The 21,138-nt window shown below is 48.1% G+C and overlaps 1 protein-coding gene and 1 long non-coding RNA gene across 4 annotated transcripts in view; one reads left to right on the top strand and one right to left on the bottom strand.

Moving 5' to 3' along the window:
* Hnf4a (hepatocyte nuclear factor 4, alpha) overlaps window positions 1-17,047 on the bottom strand; it is a 61,539-nt gene extending 44,492 nt beyond the window's left edge. For both annotated transcript variants that reach the window (NM_001270931.1, NM_001270933.1), the window contains exon 1: window positions 16,889-17,047. The gene's annotated coding sequence lies outside the window, so the exon portion shown is untranslated. The remainder of the gene's footprint in view (window positions 1-16,888) is intronic.
* Window positions 7,746-21,138, top strand: part of LOC102548241 (uncharacterized) — a 32,926-nt gene continuing 19,533 nt past the window's right edge. For both annotated transcript variants that reach the window (XR_591850.4, XR_005502702.2), the window contains exon 1: window positions 7,746-8,246. This is a non-coding gene — a long non-coding RNA (uncharacterized LOC102548241). The remainder of the gene's footprint in view (window positions 8,247-21,138) is intronic.

The raw sequence follows: 21,138 nt of genomic DNA, 5'->3' as shown, positions 1-21,138 counted from the left end.
GACTGCTCTTCCAGAGGTCCTGAGTTCAATTCCCAGCAACCACATGGTGGCTCACAACCATCTATAATGAGATCTGGGGTCATCTTTTGGCCTGCAGGCACACATGCAGACAGAAAGCTGTATGATGTATACATAAATAAATAAATAAATATTTTTTAAAAAGTACTAGACTGCTCTTCCAGAGGTCCTGAGTTTAATTCCCGGCAACTACATGGTGCCTCACAACCATCATAATGGGATCTGATGCCCTCTTCTGGTGTGTCTGAAGACAGCTAAGGTGTACTCATATAAATAAAATAAATAATTTTTAAAAAAAATAATGAGGTTGACCAGCTGGACATAAGGTTGCCAGCATTTGGAAGGCAGAAGAAGAAAGACCAGAGGTTCAAGATCATTCTAGAACACAGGGAGCTCCCTAATTGAGTCAAGAGAGCTTTGTGGTACATGTGGATTCCTCACAGTTTCAGACCATGATGCACTAGAAATGAGCAGTCCTAATAAAGATGACCTCAGTCTGCATTCAGTTCCCACCATGAGATCCATGAAAGACCACCAGGCAAGGAGGCATAAAGGTGTTCCTGGCTCTAGGAGCTCTTTCCCCTTTCCTCCACAGATGTATGGTCCTTCTATTCTCTCCTGGCCTGCACTTTTTGTTCTTCTGAGACAGTGAGCCCAGACGCCACTGGCTCAGGACAGCTTTGGCAGCCAGGATCGTCTAGCACCCTAGATCCCTGGGTTGGGCTGAGAAAGGTTCCATGACTCCCAAAGAACCCACATTGGAAGGATACTATCAACATCGTGGAAAGGCAGTCCACAGCTGGGAGGGAAATACTTGTAAGTCATCTAGCTAGTAAGAATACAGGCAGCCCAACACCAGAAAACAAACTACTTCACTTGAGCTGGAATAGGCACTTCTTCAAAGGAAATGATTGGATGACCCCTGTAACCATAGAAATACTATCATCACCAGGCATTAGGGGAAAACAATATCACCAACAGTAAGAGAGCCAGGTGCTGCATGCCTACAGTCCCAGAACTCAGTAGGCAGAGGCAGGAGGCTCGAAAGTTCAATACCAGTCTGGGCTTATATAGCAATAGTCTGCCTCAAAACCCAACCCAAGAGGGGCATAGATGGTGTATACCTTTAATCCCAGCAACCGGGAGGCAGAGGCAAGGGGATCTCAGTGAGTTTGAAGCCAGCATGGTCTACATAGTGAGTTCCAGGACAGCCAGAACTACATTGTAAAAACAGGTCTCAAAAAAAGTGGGGGTGCAAATGACAAGAAGAACATAGCCTCGGTCATCAAATAGTGTGAAATGACTAAACCAGAGTCTTGTGTGGTGCTCTCTGCCTGCAATCCCATCGCTTGAGAAGATCTGACAAGATGACTGTCTTGCGTTCCAGGCCAGCCTTGGCTAGAGAGAGTTTATGAGGACGTAGAGACAAGAACATCCCTGGGCTCTAATGTTGGGAATATAAAGTCGTGTCACCTCTGTGGAAAGCGGTATGGTGTTTCTCAAACATGTCCATAAAATAATTTGGCCACGTCCACTCTCCCTCCTTTATCCTTCCTGCCCCACTCCTTTTCCCACTACACCTTTCCTTCTTGACTACTCCCTTTCTACTTTCATATCGTGTGTGTGTGTGTGTGTGTGTGTGTGTGTGTGTGTGTGTGTGTGTGTGTGTGTGTGTATTGTTCCCTGTAGCCCAGGCTATCTTCAAATTGTCTGTATGGCTAAGAATGACTTTGACCTTTGGGCGGTGGTCGGATGAATGTCCACTTGAGAAGGGAACCTCAGTAGAGGAATTGTTCTGTTGTCGTAAATGATGTGGAGAACCCCATCTCACATGGGGGTGCACCTTCTAGGAGTATTCCAGATAAAAGAACCTTTGCTTGCTTGGCCTCCAGCTCTCTCAGCCTTCCCTCTCGCCGAATTTACTTTCCTCGTGGTTGAAATCGCTGATCCCTTCAAGGACACCAAAATCAGCATTTCCACACACTCGTCACGACTAAGGATCAGCTGCTCTCCGGGAACCCTTCAGGGTTCGGCACTAAATTGGGTCCGTTGGAGGCTTCCAGCCTTAGGGTCTGAGCAACTACGGGATTCTGGGCCTCCTTGGTGTGAGACAGCCACTGTGTAGGCACCCCACCTCTAGGACAGAGCAACTCGCAGGGTCTCGGTCCCTCGGGTATTATTATTTCTATGGAAACTGATTTAAACAATTATACATATATTTTTTTCTCCTGTCAGTTCCGCTCTGCTAGAGACTCCTGACTAATAATCCACTCCCAATCCTCCTGCCTCCAGCTCCCAAGTGCTGGGATTAGAAACACCTACTCCCATGCCTAACCTCATTCAGCCCCTTTTAAAAGTATTTTTAAAATATGGTTACTGAGCCTAGAATGGCATGTTGGTTGATTTTTGTCAACTTGGCACAAACCTAGTCATGGCTGGGAGGAGGGAGTTTTAGTTGAGAGAATTCCTCTGTTGCTTGTCAGCAAACTTGTGGGGGAGGGCTTTGATGAATGGTTCCCATGGGAGGGCCCAGCTCAGTGTGGTTGGTCCCACCACACGGGCAGTTGCCTAAGTGGTGTAGGAAGAAGCAGGTTGAGCAAGCCATGGCGGGCTAGGCAGTGAGTATACTGTACCCCCCCCCCATTGGCTCCTGTCTCAGCTCCTGTCTCCAGGTCCCTCCTTTAGTTCCTGCCCCGACTTCCTTCAGTGATGGAGTGTGATCTGTGTGTTATATGATGAAATAAACCCTTTCCTCCTCAGGTTGCTTTGATCACAGTGCTCTGTTGGAGCAATAGGAACCTAAGGCTGGCGATCTCCCCATATTTGAAAACAATATGTGGCATCATAAACCAGTTAATAGGACATAGCCTGCTCTAAGACTAAGGTTAGAACAACTGTTCATCCGCATGACAAAAAGTATAATGACGTCTTCAAGGGCTTGAACATGTCCCCAGGTGTCCAGGTATTGGAAACCCAATCACCAGATAACTATGTTAAAGATACTTTGGAGGAAGGGCCGCCGGGAGTTAGCCTTTGATGGGGTCATGAAGATAAGACACCTGAAAGGCCCTCAGGGGATGTCTGCACCACAGACTTCCCACCTCAGGACTGCGGGCCAGCTGAACGACAGTTCTTAGGTTAAACTTGGTGCAGTGTCTACATTCCAGCACTTGGGAGGTAATGGAAGCTTAAGGCCAGCCTGGGTTATCTAGACAGACCTGTCTCAAAGAGACAGGCAGACAAAACACCAACAATGACCACAAGGTGGCAAGACAGCTCAGTGAGTAAAGGTGCTGGCTGCAGGTAGGCCTGACGATCTGAGTCCAATCAACCCACGTGGTAGAGGGAGAAAACCAATTCCCACAAGTTGCCCTTTGACCTTTACAGGTACCTGGATGTGCATGTGGAGCCGTCTCTCTGGCCCCTGTAAATTTTTATTATTTTATGTGTAGAAATGTTCTACCTGAATATATGTCTGTGCGCTGATGTGTGCCTGATACCTATAGCGGTCAGAATAGGGCATCAGGTCCATGATCCTGGGTTATAACAGGCATGAATAGGTCCAGTAAGAGAACTCAACAGCTAAAAACACTCGCGTGCCCAAAATCCTGGAGCTCATGGGAGAGACTCAACTCCTGAGAATTATTCCAGGACATCCACATGTGTTGTGGCACATGTGTGCCCACACACACACACACACACACACACACACACACACACACACACACATGCGCACATCACTAGTAATAATAATATTGATAAAGTAATAAAACAAACATAACTAAACTCAAGGAACCCACAGCCACATAGCAGATTTGCTAAGAGTGAGAGGCAGATATATTGTATCCTTGTTCACTAAATATTACCTTCCCGGCATTCCTCCACGCATGAAACAGTTTCTACTTAGGAAGAGAAAGAGCAACTTGTCAAATGTTTGATCTACCTACTTAATGTGCATACCCAATAGAATCTTGTTTGAGACAGGGTCTTCCATAGCCCAGGCTGGCCTCAGACTCACTACATACCCAAAGATGGCCTTGAATTCCTGGTTCTCCTGACTCCACCTCCCAATTACTGTTATTACAGGCGTGTGACATAATACATGACTTCATTTTTAAAACCGTACTGTTTAAAATGTCTGGAAAACTGGGCTGGGAATGTAGCTTAGTGGGAGGAGGGTTTACCTAGCATATGTGAATGAGGCCATGAATTCCACTCAGTCTGACATAACCCAGGGATGGTAGCCAGGCCAGCCAGCATAGGAGAGAGACTGGCGTGGGCCCCCACTTTGGTTTGGAGTTGTACATATCCCCTCTTGGCATTTTCTTCACGTGTATGCACTGTGTGCGCACGAGCTCCTCTCTGAGAAGTGCATCTAGCAACCTTGGAACACCCGTGGGTCCCCAACTGTATCAGGCCACGTGTACTCCTCTCTCTGCATGTTTCCCCACCCCTGGTAGCATTCAGATGTAGACAGTTTCTGTGCACATGTATTTCCAGCACATGGGGGGAGAAGGGCTGATTTGACCTGAGGTGGGTTTGGGTACATGGCAAGAAGGCAAACACTGCCCTATATTAATCTCTGATGGTGAATCCTCCACTCTCCATCTCGTCTCTGAATAACTGGGTGGCATATGATTTAAAACCAGGTGCATTGTGGGAAGGGACATGCAAAGCAGAGAAGCGATTATATAACCTAATCTATCAATCAGAATAGAGAACCACCCAAGTGTGCATGTTAGGAACAAGCTCCTCCTTCTCCCGAACCCCATAAAGGAAGCCTGGACCAATAAACACTCAGGGGTCTTGAGTGTTTTCCCTCATGCAGCCCGCTGTCAATCATGACACAGGTGTCCCGGGATAACTTACACTATCCCTTTGCTTCTAATGAAGTTATCTTGCTGCTTCTGCATATCTGTGTGCTCCCCGATTTTCAGTTACTTGTCTAAGAGGCAGGAAAGACCAGACCTGGATCCTGATCAGTGCTCACAGTACCACACAACTATACTCAGCACACATGCTAGCACTTGGAAGGTGGAGAGAGAAGGATCAGGGGTTCAAGGTCATCCCTGGCTACACAGTTCACAGTGGGTTACATGAGACCTTGTCTCAAAACAAACACGCAGTAAATAAATAAATGAATAAATAAATAAGTGGGGGGAACCAAAGTGAAACATCTATAAATCTAGTTTATAAAAACAGGTTTTAGGGGATTAGAGAGACGGCTCAGTGGTTAAGAGCATTGACTGCTCTTCCAGAGGTCCCGAGTTCAATTCCTGGCAACCCATGGTGGCTCACAACCATCTGTTATGGAATCTGATGCCCTCTTCTGGTTTACTGAAGACATTGACAGTGTACTCACATACATGAAATTAATTAATAAATCTTTTTTTTTTAAAAAGTAATAGGTTTTAGGTGTGTGGCAGCATATCTAAGAAGAGAGCACCTCCAGGGAAAGCCAGGACAGAGAGCTTCATTGGCTTGACAGGAGCTCTGAGGGAAGGGATGAACTCACTCAGGACTCTACACCCTGCCTGGCCACACATGACCATGTATAAGGGGCTCTGAGTTTTCTGGTCCCGAAGGCCAAGCTTCTGCAATGGGACATTTTTCACATGCCTGACAGCAGGGTCTTCTCTGTTAAGTGGGATCTCGTGGTAAAGGGCAGATGACAGATGACCTCAAAGGTTCCTCCAAGGTCCCACCAGAGTCATTCCAGCCTGGGCGCTGACATACCCTGACTGGCTGAGAGTGCAATGTTAACAGGAAGGAAGGAAAGAGGGAGGGAAGGAGGGAAGGAGAGAGGGAGGGGGAAACGATGTTATAATGTTATTCCCTTAGTTAACTATTTTTTTTATTTTTAACACACACACACACACACACACACACACACACACACACACACACACACACACACACAAGGCCAAGCAAGGCCAGAGGCATCAGATTCCCCCTAGTGCTGGAATTAAAGATAATACTAAGGTGAGCTGGGTGGTGGTGGGGCACGCCTTTAATCCCAGCACTCTAGAGGCAGAGGCAGAAGGATTGCAGTGAATTACATACTGAGTTCCAAAACAGCAGGGCTACAGAATGAAGCAGGGGTCAAATAAACTCACACACGGTCCTTCAAACGACAGGAAACCGAACCTCAGACAAGGCAGATGCCTGAGGCACCACTCTGGGACTGAATCCCAGGGCTAAGCCCTGCAGGGGTCCAGTCTCTTAGGCTCTTCTAGCACAGGCCTTCCTCTGACTACTCCTAGGGTCCTTCTACCTTCTCAGTCTGTTCAGAGATCTCTTGAGCGGTTCACCCAGGCCCTGCCTGAGGTGTGGTTGTCTCTGCAGCCTGTCTGGGAAATCCTGGGGCCTTGGCAGTGCGGTGGCCAGCCTTGGCCAGTCCTACAACAGACACTTGTCAAATAGCAGCTGTCTGGGCCAAGAGGGGCATGTTTACCTAGGGCAGTGGCTTCCTTCCCACACCGTGAACCCAGCCAGTTGCTCGGTACACGGACTCTACTGTCCCCATCTTTGTTTATACAGCGTGCAAATGTCTGTGCAGCACCTACTGTGTGTGGTACACACGGTTTCAAACCTCACTGACATCTAAAAATAAGAATGGGGCCGGAAGGGTGGAGAGTACCTGTAATTCTAGCTGAGGGTGGAAGATCTGGAGTTCAAGGGCATCCTGGACTACACAAGACTCTGTCTCAAAAGTAAATAAATAAAGCTAGGCTTGGTTGTGTGTACCTAGAATCCCATGCTTACAAGTCGATGGGGAGAGCAGAGTTCAAAACCAGCTTCAGCCACAAGCCTGGGCTACTTCAGAACTTGTTTCTAAATACATTTAAAAACAACAACAAAGAATTTTTTTAAAGAATGAGAAAAAAGAAAGAGAGAGAGAGAGAGAGAGAGAGAGAGAGAGAGAGAGAGAGAGAGTTGGAACAGATGTGAGAAGGCCTTGGGATAAAGACCAGCCTTAGAGAAGTCTTAGGACCTCAGGCTGCACACAGGTTCTTCCCTAATCCTGTCAGTGCTTGGTGTTACAAGGATAATAAATCCCAGTTATTTGTTGCGATCTGAAAGACCTCACAAGATCTGGGCTTGCCCTCCGGCTTTTTCCCCCCTCGGGACTCTAAGCTCTTTCCAGCCACACAGGCTTTCTTACCTACATCCAACTCTCACCCTGACTGCACCCCACCCCCGTCCTAGGCTGTACTCATTCTTGCTGCTTCCTCCGTCGGATCCCCCTCTCCCCCTCTCCTCTGTCCGCGCCCCCCGCCCCAGCTCTTCATAGCTTTTTTCATAACTTGGATCATATCTCATATGAGCTCCATTCAGAGGTCTTCCTTGACCACCAAATCTAAGACCATCTCACCTCCATCCACCACCATCAATCCCATTCTCTCCTAAGGCTGTGAAATTGCATACTCATGAGCTGTTTGCCCCCAGCCTTCACCACCAGGCAAGCGCCATCAGAGCAAGAGACTCCGCCTCTCCTTCCCTGTTGCGCCCCTGGTGGGGAACGGTGGTACTACAGAAGTGCACAACCACCCCTCAGGGTAACATTTTTGTTTGGGCTTGTGGTGGTGGTGGTGGTGGTGGTGGTGGTGGTGGTTGTTGTTGTTGTTTTGAGTCAGGGTGTTCCTGTCACCCAGGCTAATCACATGCTTGTGATCTTCCTGCCTCACTGTCCCAGGAGCTAGGATTACAAATGTGGGCTACCTCCACCCAGCTGCAACGTCACTGGCTTCAGCAGAAGGAACACTCACTGGTATGGCCGTTATTCACAGCAGCTGTCAGGTGCCAGCCACGGCCTTCTGGGCTTCATCTGCGTCAACCCCTATGTAACACCAATGCTTTCCACACAGAACACCTCTTCAGTTCACAAAAGACTCTGGAGAATCACAGAATTCCCTCTGTCCTTAGAGCTATCAGATGGGACACAGCCAGCATCGCCCACCCCATTCTCCGGACGAGGAGCGGAGGGTGATAAAGAAAATCTTACCAGTTACAGTGGGGTGATGGGATTAAAAAAAAAAGAGGTATCTTCCAAGTACAAAGAAAGGAGAGAGAGAACGAGTGTGTGTGTGTGTGTGTGTGTGTGTGTGCGCGCGCGCGCGCGTTCGTGAATTCTGTAGCCTTGATCGTTAAGGTCAGCCAGCTCTGCTCTCCTTCATACATACTGGGTTGGAGTTCAAATCCCGTCATTCAGGGGCTGTGTGATTTGGGTGAGTGATTTAACCTCTCTGAGCCTTGCTATCTTGCCTGAGAAATAATATCATTACAGAGGCTACCTCACTGGGTGGTTAAGACTGGAGTTTTACAAAGCGCTTAGAACAGGAGGGAGTCTCAAAGGAGTCGTGAGATAAGCAGCTGGGACATGACTGAATGGGGGGCTGGATGCCGCCTCCTTCCTCCAGAGTCAGCCTCCAGCTTCCGGCACCCAGCTTCCATCCACCCAGCATCCGTCCAGCACCCGTCCTTCCCATAGTTCTTCACTCAGCTGACTATTGGCTGTACTTTCTCTACATGTAAACACTTCCTTGGTATTTTTCTTTCTTTGAGGGTACATGTTAATCTTTGAAAAAGAATATAGGCCCAGCAGGTGGTGGACACCTTTAACCCCAGCACTCGCGAGGCAGAGGCAGGTGCGATCTCTGAGTTCGAGGTCAGCCTGGTGTACAGGACTCTGGGGGTGGGGGTGGGGAGACTAGGAGGAGGACAAGGAGGGGGAGGAGGACGAGGATGAGGAGGACGAGGAGGAGGATGAGGAGGACGAGGAGGATGAGGATGAGGAGAACGAGGAGGACGACAAGGAGGGGGACGAGGACGAAGAGGAGGAGGAGGACGAGGAGGACTAGGAGGATATAGATCTTTAAATAGTACGGACGCTTCTTGAATTCGCACATCATCCATCATCCTTTCACTCAGGCCTTGCTAGTCCTCGCCGTAGAGTTCCAACTTCAGCGCATGCGCCCCTTTAAGCAGGACACGTGCTAATTTACAAGGGAAGTTTCCTTTCTTTTTTTGTTTCTGAAGAGCAAGAAAGGGTAACCGAGGGGAAAAGCGGTAGCAGCCGGGAGGGGACCCCAATGTGAGTTACCTGGGAGCTTTCTGTTTATTTTGTGTGCGCCTGTGTATGTGTGGAGGTCAGAGGACAACTTGCTGGAGTCAGTTCTCTCTCTCCATCCTACAGATTTGTGGGGTCGGACTCAGGTCACCAGGCTTGGCAGCAAGCGCTCTCACCTACTGAGCCCTCTCGCCAGCCCTCCCAGGAGTTTTTCTATTGATGTCTTAATATGCCCGTTATAAATCTTCCAAACACGATGTAAAGCAAATTCAGAAAGATTTAAAAGTGTTTGTCCATGTCCTGATACAACCAGCCCTGTTCCCCATGGACACCATGAAAGCAGCGTTGCTTAGAAAAGTATGGCCATGAACCTTTTTGAACAGTCTGCTCTGTGGCTTTAAAATCGTTTGATTACCGGCCTCTATTCAGAGCACATTGTGCTCTATAAGCTTTATATACTGTGCAGACAGTAAAAACACAAACCTGGGGCCTGCCTGCCTGAATGCCTTTGGTCACTCTGGCTGAGTGGCCTGATTAATCTGTGCCTCTATTTCCTCATCTGTAAAATGGGCAACAACACCGCTTACCTCACAGGGTCACTTTGGGAATTTTGAGCCCTCATTGGGACACTGTAGAAGTCTTTGTTTTGTGTTTTAGGAGAGTCTCAAGTATTCTAGGGTGGCTTTGAACTCACTATGTCTCAGGGGCTGGCTTTGAACTCAACTCTGATCCTCCTGAGCGTGGAGATTACAGCCAAGCCTGGCTAGACCAGTATACTACAAGCATACACGCCCTTCCAATGCTTGCCTCCTGGAACCGGTCACCCCTCCCTCCTTCATCCCTGTTTATTCCACAGCAGATAAAAAGATGTTTAACACACAGCAGGCCCACTGTCCCTTGCACGTGACAGCTGCACTCTCTGTATCTACAGGAATTACTGAAGTGTGTGAGATGCACACGGCCCTTTCCAGGGCTACCCAGGTAGCCCCTTCCAGCAACAACACAGGCGATGGCCTTGGCTCAGTGGTAGAGCACTTGTGTAGCATGCACCACACAATTAATTAATGTTAAAATTAACTTTGTAATTAATCGATTACAAAAATCCACTGTGGGTAAACTGCATTCCACCCTCGTTACAGCCCAAGGGGAACATTTCTCTCTCCTAGTTGGAGGCCCATTCTCATACCAGGAATGTCTGAGTCAGGGAAAAGAACACAGAAGGCCCAATGTCTGTACTTCAATACCTCAGGTTGCTTCTGGAGACTAGATAAACCAGCCACAGAGCAGACTGAACCAAGACATTCTCCATAAAGGGTATACAGCCAATCGCCGCCAAGCGAAAGTCAGCACGCTAGGCAGCCACGCTCTGGACCTTTGTATAGGCTGTCCCCAAAGCTGGAACCCTCTCTCCTCTTCTCCCTCCCCTCCCCATGACTCCCACTAAACCTTTCCGGTCTGGATAAGTTATCAGTCTGCTCTCCCAGGGACAAGAGGTCCCGGATCCTCTCCTCTAAGAGCCCCCGTATTCCTTCCTAGAGTTTTCTGTCCACATCAGACTTCCCCCTCTTCGGTCCCCGTTGGCTCATCCACCATCCCAGCAAACCGAGCCAAGCTCTGAAGCCGCATTTTGCCTCCTGTGTTCCCAGTGGCTGCCAGGGTGTCTGGCCCACTCTTTCTCATTAACTAGCTGTTGAAGGCAGGAATGAAAGAGATCACGGAGAAGTGATGGCTGCGCAGGCTTCGCGGCGGAAGCAGGAGGCATTCTGGGAACTCATTTCTCGCTTTGCTATTGTGGGAGGAAGTGAGGCAATAGCTTCCAAATCCCAGCTGACCCGGATGCCTAAAGTCACATACAGACATCAACAAAAAGTGACAGATGCATAGACTTCATCTTCCAGGTGTAGAGCTTAAGAAAGTCTCCCTTAGGCTGGAGAGATGGCTCAGTGGATAAAGCATTTAATGTTCAATGCGTAAGGATTGGAGTTTGAGTGCCCAGAACCCATGAGAAGCCATATGTAGCAGCGTGTATCTAATTCCAGCTTACGGGAGAAATAGGAGGTAGAGACAGAAGACTCCCCAGAGGCTCTGGGTCATCTTGCCTGGTGCGAACAGCGGTGAATAACAGAGACCCTGCATCGAACAAGGTGACTAACACCCAAGATTGTCCCTTGACCACTACAATGATCTGTGGTACGAGTGTACAGCCGGAGCATGCGTGCGCGCGCGCGCGCGCGCGCGCACACACACACACACATACACACATATATGCATGTGTGGGAGCACACATAGGCACATATACATGCACACATTCATGCACACACACAGACACACACACACACACACACACACGCACGCACGCACGCACGCACGCACACATTTAAAACAGAAAACAAAAGCTTCCCACGTGCAGCCAGGCTTGTGAACCTGAATCACAGAGGCTTTGAGGTAAGATGGAAAGATGTGTGGAGGGGGGTGGGAGAGTGGTGGGAAAGGCTATACTTTGGAAAGGAAGAGTCAAAGCGTCCATAGGTAGTGGACATGACCCCGTCATTGGCTGGCTTCTGTGCTTCTATTTAACTTTGGGTCTGTCATTCTTCAAAGCCACCCAAAATGCTATGGTTTGAACCTATCTTGCTTCATTAGCTCAACTGGACATGGTGGCACACACATGTTAGCATCCTAACTAGGCAGAAGCAGGAGAATTGCTGCAGGTTTAAAGCCAACCTGGGCTATAGAGTGAGTTCCAGGATAGCCTGGGCTACAAAGTAAAAACCTAAACCGAGTGTGGCGTTGCACACCTTTGATCCCAGCACTCCAGAGGCAGAAGCAAGTGGGTCTCTGTGAGTTGGAGTCCAGCCTGGTCTACATATCGAGCCCAGGCCAACTAGGGCTACATAGTAAGATGAGATCTCCCACAAGATCCCGGAAGGGTCAGTCAGAGGGATGATGGCGAGAGCCCATCTTTGCATGGCTTTAAGTGAGAAAGCCACTTATGCAGAGTGCGTCTGACAATGGCCTCTGAGCCAAGGTTGCTCCTGATGGTCAAAAGATGATGCCTTTATCCCATGAAGAAAACATGGGGCTCATTTTGACACTTAGAAACCATGATGGAGGACTGTTGTCTAGTGGCTTAAATGACTCATCTCGCCTTACCTGTCCTGACCTAAGCACTGGCAGGGGCTGCTATACTGCTTATCCCTGCCCCCTCCCTCCATCCCACCCTCCTCACCTCCCTCCATCCCTCCATCCCTCCATCATCCATCCATAAATCCATCCATCCCTCCATTCATCTCTCCATACACCCTCCCTCCATCCATCTTTCCATTGATTCTTCCATTCAATTAGCTTCCCCCAAGACTACATAGACCCCTACCCTATAGAAAGCTCTTGTATAAATCTTGCAAATACAAGAAAAAAAAAAAGAATCAGACTACACAGATTTAGCCCTCAAAGAGATCAGAGTAGCAGCAGAAATGACTACTACCAAGGGGACAAAGTAAGAATCAAAGTCAACAGGGACAGGAAATAAACAAAGCCAGGAGTCAGATTAGCACACAATGTGTGCCACCACAGCAGCTTATCCTCATGATTGCCCAGAACAACTCCAAAGACAGCTAGCAGCTAGACCCTGGCACTTAAAGCAAACGCCGACCCATGAGTCCCAGTATTCTCCTGTCCTAGCCATTGCCCAGTAGTTATTTCTGATCTCATGTAACAGATGGATGTGACATGTGTCCTGGGGGACACCTGTTTAGAATCAAGAGACTTTTCAGTGTCCTTGGCTGATGGGGGAGAGGTATGACTGGCCTCTACTGAGTACAGCAGAGTTCAGGGTTGGTGCTTAACATCTTACAGGATGCAGGATAGCCCTCTGTGACAGTTATCCAGCCAAAATGCAGATAGTGCTGAGGTCAGAAACCTCAGAACAGTGTGGAGCAATAGTGCGCTGGGCCCAAGAGAGGAGCAGGGTTCAAGCAACCTTAGCTGTCTGTTGCTTCCCGCCTTGACTTTGAGCTTTCCTTAATTGAGGAAAGTGCTGTGAGATTTCTGGGGAAACTTGATTTTTTTTTAAACTGGCAGATGTTAGTGAAAAAAAAAAAACAGAAAGAAGATGACCCCCAAGTATGCTGAAGGGGATCCCCTCCAGCCTCCTGCAGCCTCAGACATCTAACAGGCGATCTGGTGCCGGATCCTGGGCCACTTTGGTTGTAGACTGGGACAGACACAAGGTACAAAAGCTAATGCAGAGGATGATGAAGAGCACAGGAAGTACTCAGAGCTGGCTGACCCTGAGAGTCACTGTTCTGTGGCTGTTTGCTACAGTTGTCCTGGTGGATTCATCCAATACTCAGTGAGTCCGTCAGTTTCGTGAGGACCAAGCAAGCCACCATCGTCCCTGACCTCCTGGAGTTTATAGTCTAGTCAGGGGACAGATGTCACAATTCACATCTGATCCAAGAGACGGTAAGTGTGAGGTCAAAATCAAGTGCACTGTGGACACACTGGACGTGCACAAGTCTGAACACTCGTGTGCTCCTTGCTGTCTCTGCTGTCTCCAGCCTTCACCCAAGGGTCAGCCTCTCCTGCTAACCTCAGGAACGGCCACTGTTGTCCTCAAGGCAAGGTTTTGCTGTTTTCCTTTAAGGATTGTTTTTTCTTTTGTCAAAATAAGGACTCTTCCTGGAGATTCTCAGCAAGTTTCCCTAGTTTGCTTTACAGATGGACTCTCAGCTCTGGGAATTTAATAGTACAGCTTGAAGAAAGAGGGCAAAACCGGGATGCAAACTGAGACTTATCTTTATCGTAAAATGGGGTGCTTTAACCACCATACCTATGCGCATGCACGCACACATGCCCGCCGCATGCATGCATGCATCACTGAAAATGTTCCACTGTTCTGGGACAATTCAGTTGTTATAGGAAATATGTATTATGATTCTGGCCATTGGAGCCCCCCTTTCATGTGACTATATCATATCTCAAGTCAGATATATATGTATATGTATGTGCATGTGTGTGTGTGTGTGTGTGTGTGCGTTTTAAAATCCTGAGCCTTAGAGGTTTTTGTTGTTGTTATTTCCTCCCTTGGAGATAACAATATTGTTTGTTTCACATTAACTGTTGTGATCATTAAATGGGAAAACAGACTATCCATATATATTCATACACCCATGTATATACGTACATATTCAACTATCCATCTACATATATATTTATACATACATAACATATACACATATATATTCAATCATCTATCCAACCATCCATTTATCCATATATCCATAAACTATCTAAATCTTTCCATATAGCCATTTACACACCCATTCATCCAGCCATCAAACCACACATTCAACCATCCATCAGCCATCCATGGGTAAATGCACCCACCTATTTAATATCTAGCCATTGAACTGTTCACGTGGCCATTCACCCAACCATGCATCTCTTCAACTATCCCCTCAACCATTCAACCACCCATCCATCCATTCATCCACCCATCAATCCTTCCATCCACCCATTCATTCAACTCTACCTATCTATCCATTTGACAATATATCCATTCATCCAGCCATCCATCTATCCATACATCCATTTACTTATCTATTGTTCATATAGCAATTTACTCCACCATCCATTTATCCCCGTATCCATCAGACCATCCATCTGTTTATCCATCTATCATTCATTTATTCTTCTACCTATACATACATTTAACTATCCATTTATGTAAACATCCATCTATACATACACTCATTCATTCAACCATCCATCCATCTGTACATGCCAACTCTATGTTCGATACCAGCACTTGTTAAGCACTGCAGAAGACCTGAAGGGAAGGGACACATGATCCTAAGTATAGACCTGGGAGACAGAGATGCTGTTAAGTGACGTTCTTACTACATTATCCTTTAGGAGGAATCTGTGGGCTTTTCTTTCTTTTTTTAAAAAAGATTTATTTACTTATTATATATAAGTACATGGTAACTGTCTTCTTCAGACACACCAGAAGAAGGCATTGGATCCCATTACGGATGGTTATGAACCACCACGTGGTTGCTGGGATTTGAACTCACAACCTCTGGAAGAACAGTCAGTGCTCTTAACCACTGAACCATCTCTCCAGCCCGGTGGGAAGACTAGAGTTTGCAGAAGCCATGTGTTGTTGGCCCCTTCCAGAGCCAATTCCTCTGGCCATAGATTCAACGAAGTCTTACAGCTATGAATTAAAGTATATCTAGTCTTTTAACTGTGCTTCCGTAATCTCTAATCCAGTGAAATCAACTCTATTTTACAAAAGAGGAAGTAGGTTGAGAGGGGAAAATGACTCTTCCAAGGTCACACCGAGGGTACTTGGGATGGGTCCCAGGCATTTGATTCTCACCTTCCCTGTGTCCTCTGTGTCACGTTCTCCTGCTTACTGGTGAGTCAAAGCAAAGAATCCTCAGGCAAGTCACAAGACTAGTCCCTGAGAAGTCACTGGCCATCTATCCTCAGCTAGGAATGGTATCGAGGTGCTGAAGACACAGTTCAGTGGTTAAAAGTATTTGCTGACAAGGCTGTTGACCCGAGTTCAATCCCTGGGACTCCCATGATGGAAGAAGATGGCTGACCGACCCCTGAGGGTGGTGGGGTAGCCTCCATGTGCACATTATAATGCAAGCATATGTGCACACAAATAAAAAATAAACATATACTGTTAAAAGAATGCTGTTATGTAATATTTAAAGTCTACACAGTCTGTGTGATGTCATGAGCCTTACACCCTACCTCCATCTATAAGGGTCACCCTTATAGATCCACAACTCCAACTTTGTCTCCACGGCAATAAAAACAGTGAAGGCACAGGAACACGAACAGCCTCAGATGATTGTCCCTCAACCAGAAGCAGAGCCAACATGCACAGCATTCCGGAGGCCAAGCTCTACGTGTGTGCTGCACATGCAATTTAGCTCCATGAAACACACTAAGTTATTATTATTATTTTTTTTAATCTAGAATGTGTCTCAAGAGGAAAAACGTTCTCTTGGATCTCTTTCCCCAGGAACAAAACCGGCACCAGTCTCTCTGCATCCTCCCATGGAATTTTCTATGCAAATACAAACCCATGTGTACATATATAGGGCTACATCCGTTTTGTTATCAGAAACATCCGCAGGTTTTTGCTGCAACTGAGAGCCGTGCATGCATCAGCACCCCATTATAAATTCTGATTTCCATATTGCCGTTTCGTTCCATATTGCCAGGGTGCTGGTCACCAAAGCCTTTGTGGTCAGTGGATAGCACGTTTTCCCAGCTTCGCCTACCCAGGGCAAGATCACGCTCAATTCCCTTAGACCCTGCAGGATTATGATTTCAGCGTCATCCCCCAGGAAGGGACAGAGGAGCCAACGCGTTGTCCCTGTGGTTCATCCACTGAGGTCCCACCCCAGCTGACTACATCAACAGGTTCACACTGTCTTCAGAGGATTTTGAACATCGGTACGGGGACCCTTCCTTTCTATAGAATTATGAAAAGATTCCCTGGCTATAGGTTCTCAGAAAAGTCTTCCCTCCTCAAAAAGAGCTAACCCCTTGCTGCAGACTCCTGCAGCCCTTCCCAGCCCTTCCTGCACAGCCATCCCCTTGTCAGAGACCTGAGCCAGGCCCAGCATCTTCTGAGCTTCCAGTCATTCTAAAGGAACCCTTGGAGGGTCTTGGAGCCCATTGGAAACATACTGTCGTCCTGTAGGCTCCATAACCTGACCGTGGTCCTACCCTGTCCAGCCATCCCCAGCCCCAGATATCACCCTTACTTACCATAAGGACTCGCCACTGGAGCCCCGAGGGGCGCGTTCACACTGACCATGACCAAGTATACCCAGCTGGACACTGGGGAGCATGGAGGAGCTGGGGGCCCACACACAGCAGCAGAGGGGCCAGGGGAGCCGGTCCACCAGGAAGGCAGTGAGCACAGCCAGCTGCCACCGCCCGGTTATCTTATTGATTCTTCTAATCACCCAAGGTGGGTGGATACGTTAAAGAGTAACCAGTCACTTAGGGAACCTGTGGCTGGGGATTGTCGCTTTTGTCATGGCAACAGCAACCTGGCTAGACCGGAGGTCCACTCAGGCCCAATCTTGGATTCTGGGGTTAGGGGAGCCTGAAGCCAGATGTTGGAAACATCAGCTCTCCAACTTGAAAGAGGAGGCTGAACAGAGGGCCTAGGGAGCTGTGGAGAGACCATCATGGGTGGAGTTTTATGGCTCTGGACTATGGGTGCGGTAAGAGCATGAAAAAGTGGGGAAGTCGAGGGAGGGGTAGTGGAGGGAGGGAGGGTGGAGAACTAAGTTTATTGCATACCAGACTGGATACTGGGAGTTGAACCTAGGCATTGCTTGGGTTCATTAAGCCTTGAGACAAAGGTGTTTGAGGGGGTTGGAAAGAGAACTCAGTGGTTAAAATCACAGGCTACTCGTTCTGAGGACCCTGGGTTTGATTACCAGCACCTACGTTAGCTCACAGCCATCTTTAACTCCAGTTCCAGGAAACCCAGTACCTTCTTTTGGCCTTCACAGGCACCTGGCACACATGTGGTTTACAGGCATACGTGTAGGTAAAACACCCATACACATAATACACATGAGCTAAAGTTAATCTAGAAGTAAATAAACGAAGAACATCGAGGTGTAGAGAGATGTTGCTTGCCTCGAGTCTCATGCTGGGTACAGAGAAAGATCTGGGGTCACAGTGCTGGCCCACCATTCATCTCACAGGTCAACTGGGTGCCTACTATGTGTGGTATTCTGTGTTAAACCCTGGGGATAGATGAACTAATCATACAGTCTTCTGCTCTCCATCCTATGGGAAACCCACTGTGGACCCCTGCGGTCTGGTCTGAGCCTTCTCTCACACTCGACAACCTGTCAGCTGGTTCTCGGTTTTGTTCCTTTTGCTGACACCCATTTCATTTGGCCCACGGTTGGATCTCTCAGCCATCGTCTGTGGTCATCTAGATCACTGCGTGTCCGAGCACTGTTCACACGACAAACCCGAAACTCAGAGGAGTGAGCGACTCCAGCTCTGCTATTCTCTTGACAATCCTTTTGCTGAGTTCTTCCTGTTTCCCTCCAGCAATTCCCCCATGGTGGGTTTCCCACCTCCAAAACCAGCTAAAGTCTTTCTGTCAGCCTCTCCTCCCAGTACACCCTTCCAGTCACTTCCAGTTGTCGACGATGGGCACTGGCTGTCTCCAGCTCTCTGCTTCCCCAGTTCTCCTCCTATGCCAGTGCCTTCCTGTCTACATTTTATTTCTCATCCAGGTTAAATCTCCAAGATTGTTATCTTAGCCTCTCTGCTTCTCTCCTAACCCCCTTCCCTGTTCAAACTTGAAGCCAGGAAGGATCTGAGGATTTTTCTTTCTTTATTGTCTACACCCAGCCAACCATTCAGCCCATCCCCTTAGACTGCCCCAAATCCTCTCCTGGTTCTCCCTCCTCTCCTATTCCAGACTTCCCTTTCCTTGGACTTTTCCCATTCTCCTCCTCAACAGGAAGAGGCTTGGCCTTCCTCAGTGATAGCAGAGCCAGGGCCAGCCCTCAGAGCTGTATTAGTGAACTCTCAACCTGACTTCTCATGCCCTTCCATCATGGGCACAGTGTCTACAGCCCCTCAATCTCTTCTCGGAAGTTCACTAGATTTCCTTCCCAGTGCTAGTGTTCGGGTTCAAGCCAATCTCATTCTTTACCTCTATAGGGAAATAGCTGTTTGCTCTTTCCCAGCATTCAGTGCGGCTCTCAACAAATCCGGTCCTCATGTAGGCCTTGTCTTCTCCAGTGAAACCTGATGGGGTCGTTCCACTAATGCGATCTTGTGTTTGTTTGTTTGTTTGTTTGTTTGTTTGTTTGAGACAGGGTCTCTACATAGTCTTGGCTGGCCTGGGATTTGCTATGTAGACCAGGCTGTCCTTGAATTTACAGCGATCTGCCTGCCTATCTCCTGAGTGCTGGAATTAAGGAAAAGCATGTGCCATTGATTAACTCCAGTGATAGGATCTTAATGTACCCCTGATGGATCCCTAAGAGAGTTTTTCATGATTTGTCCCCTCCATACATACCTCCTTGGCATGGGTCCTCCCTCCCTCCTCCCTCTCTGTCACAGAGAGAGAGAAAGAGAGAGAGAGAGAGAGAGAGAGAGAGAGAGAGAGAGAGAGAGCATATTCTTTCAAGTCTTAGCACTGCCAGACACCCTCTCCTCTAGCTCACAGCCCTCACCTCTCTGGGACTCAACCATCCCTTCGTAAGAAGTCAGAGAAAGAGGCCGAAGAGACCTAGGGCACTTGCTGCTTTTTGCAGAGAACCCAGGTTTGGTTCCAGCACATGGCAGCTCCTAACTGTTTATAACTCCAGTTCCAGGCGATCTGACATTCTCTTCTGGCCTCTGAGATACCAGGTTCACAAGCTGTGCACATCTGGACATACATGTGGGCAGTCACAGCACTCATACACATAAAATAAAATCAATTAAAGCAAAAATTTGCTTTGACATGGATAAAGGGGGAACGCATTTACATGTGTGACTGGGATGTGTAGGAAATCTTTGAAATTCCTCTGTAGCCAAGGATGACCCTGAACCTCTGGTTCTCCCACCTGCATCTCCTGAGTGCTAGGCTCACAGGCAGGGGGGTCATGTGATACCAGCAGTAGAACCTAAGGCTTCCGGCATTCTGAGGGAGCGCTGTACTAACTGAGCTACATCCCCAGCCCAAGGGGCACATTTTAGTGCTGCCATCCCAGGTAGGATTTTGATCGGGAATAACAAACTTGCAGCCATGTCCTTGGCTCTCTTCTTTCACTCACTTCCACCGTGTGAAAATCAACACTCACCCTTCCTCTTCTGCCAAGAGGAGTAGCAATATCTACCCGTGTGTTGCTTTGCTGTGTTCACCCCCTTTCCTGCTCCTAGGGGAACCCCATTACCCCCACCCCTTTTTCACCCAACTCAATTTTCTTCTCTTGCTTTTTGACTCTCTGGAAGCAGGAAGCAGGGAGAGTGACAAGCACCAGTCAAGGCCTGGGTAGAAATGACCAGAGAGAAGACTCAGGATTCCAGAGAGGCTCTGAGGGGGAAGGGGTGGGTATTCTGTCCAGTTTGGGCACTTTCTTTGAATGGAGCCTTCTCTAGCCTACAGGGAGTGGGCCCCAGCACGAGGGCAAGGTCTGAAGGGGGAGATTTTTACTGTCTCTCGAGACAAAAGGACTTTTGTGTTTTATGATCTATGGGTGAGATGGGGTGGAGAGAGGGGAAATGGTTTATTGGAATGAAAATGACATTGCAAGGGAGACCGAGGAGAGAACCAACCTGTAGAGCCTCGGATGAAAAACGACGCTGTGTAGAGATGGAACAGAGAGGGGCAGGGAGAGGGCAGGGGTGGAGCGAGGGAAGACAGCAGGGCAGGTGGAGCGAGGGAAGATGGATCGAGTGAAGATGGAGCAGGGCAGATGGATCGAGTGAAGATGGAGCAGGGCAGATGAATCGAGTGAAGATGGAGCAGGGCAGATGGATCGAGGGAAGCCAGAGCAGGACAGGAGGACCAAAGGAAATCAGAGCAGGGAGATGAATCGGGAAGATGGAGCAGGGCACATGAATCGAGTGAAGATGGAGCAGGGCAGATGGATCGAGTGAAGATGGAGCAGGGCATATGAATCGAGTGAAGATGGAGCAGGGCAGATGGACCGGGGTAGACCGAGTGGGGCAATGGAGTGCAGTGGTAGAGCAATCAGAAGATAGACTGGGGCAAATCCATTTGCTGTAGGGAAGAAAGGCAGAGGCAGAAATAGCTCCTTGGTCAACCTGCAGTTGTGTCTGTGGAGAGGTTCCAGGAAGATCAAAGAAGTATGAAGTTAGCCCTCCGTGTCCTCATCTAGAAAAAAAGCCTGAGTTCTGTGGTTGTTCTAAAAAAACGTACCAAGGGTGGGGATGTGATGTGCACACATTTTTAAAAAATAAATAAGTTAGGACTTGCGCTATGTAGCTGAGGGTGACCTTCAGCTGCTAAACTTCTGGATTCT

Source organism: Rattus norvegicus, chromosome 3 (genome assembly GCF_036323735.1).
Source record: "Rattus norvegicus strain BN/NHsdMcwi chromosome 3, GRCr8, whole genome shotgun sequence".
NCBI classification, from domain to species: Eukaryota; Metazoa; Chordata; class Mammalia; order Rodentia; family Muridae; genus Rattus; species Rattus norvegicus.
This window is presented reverse-complemented; position numbering and strand designations above follow the sequence as displayed.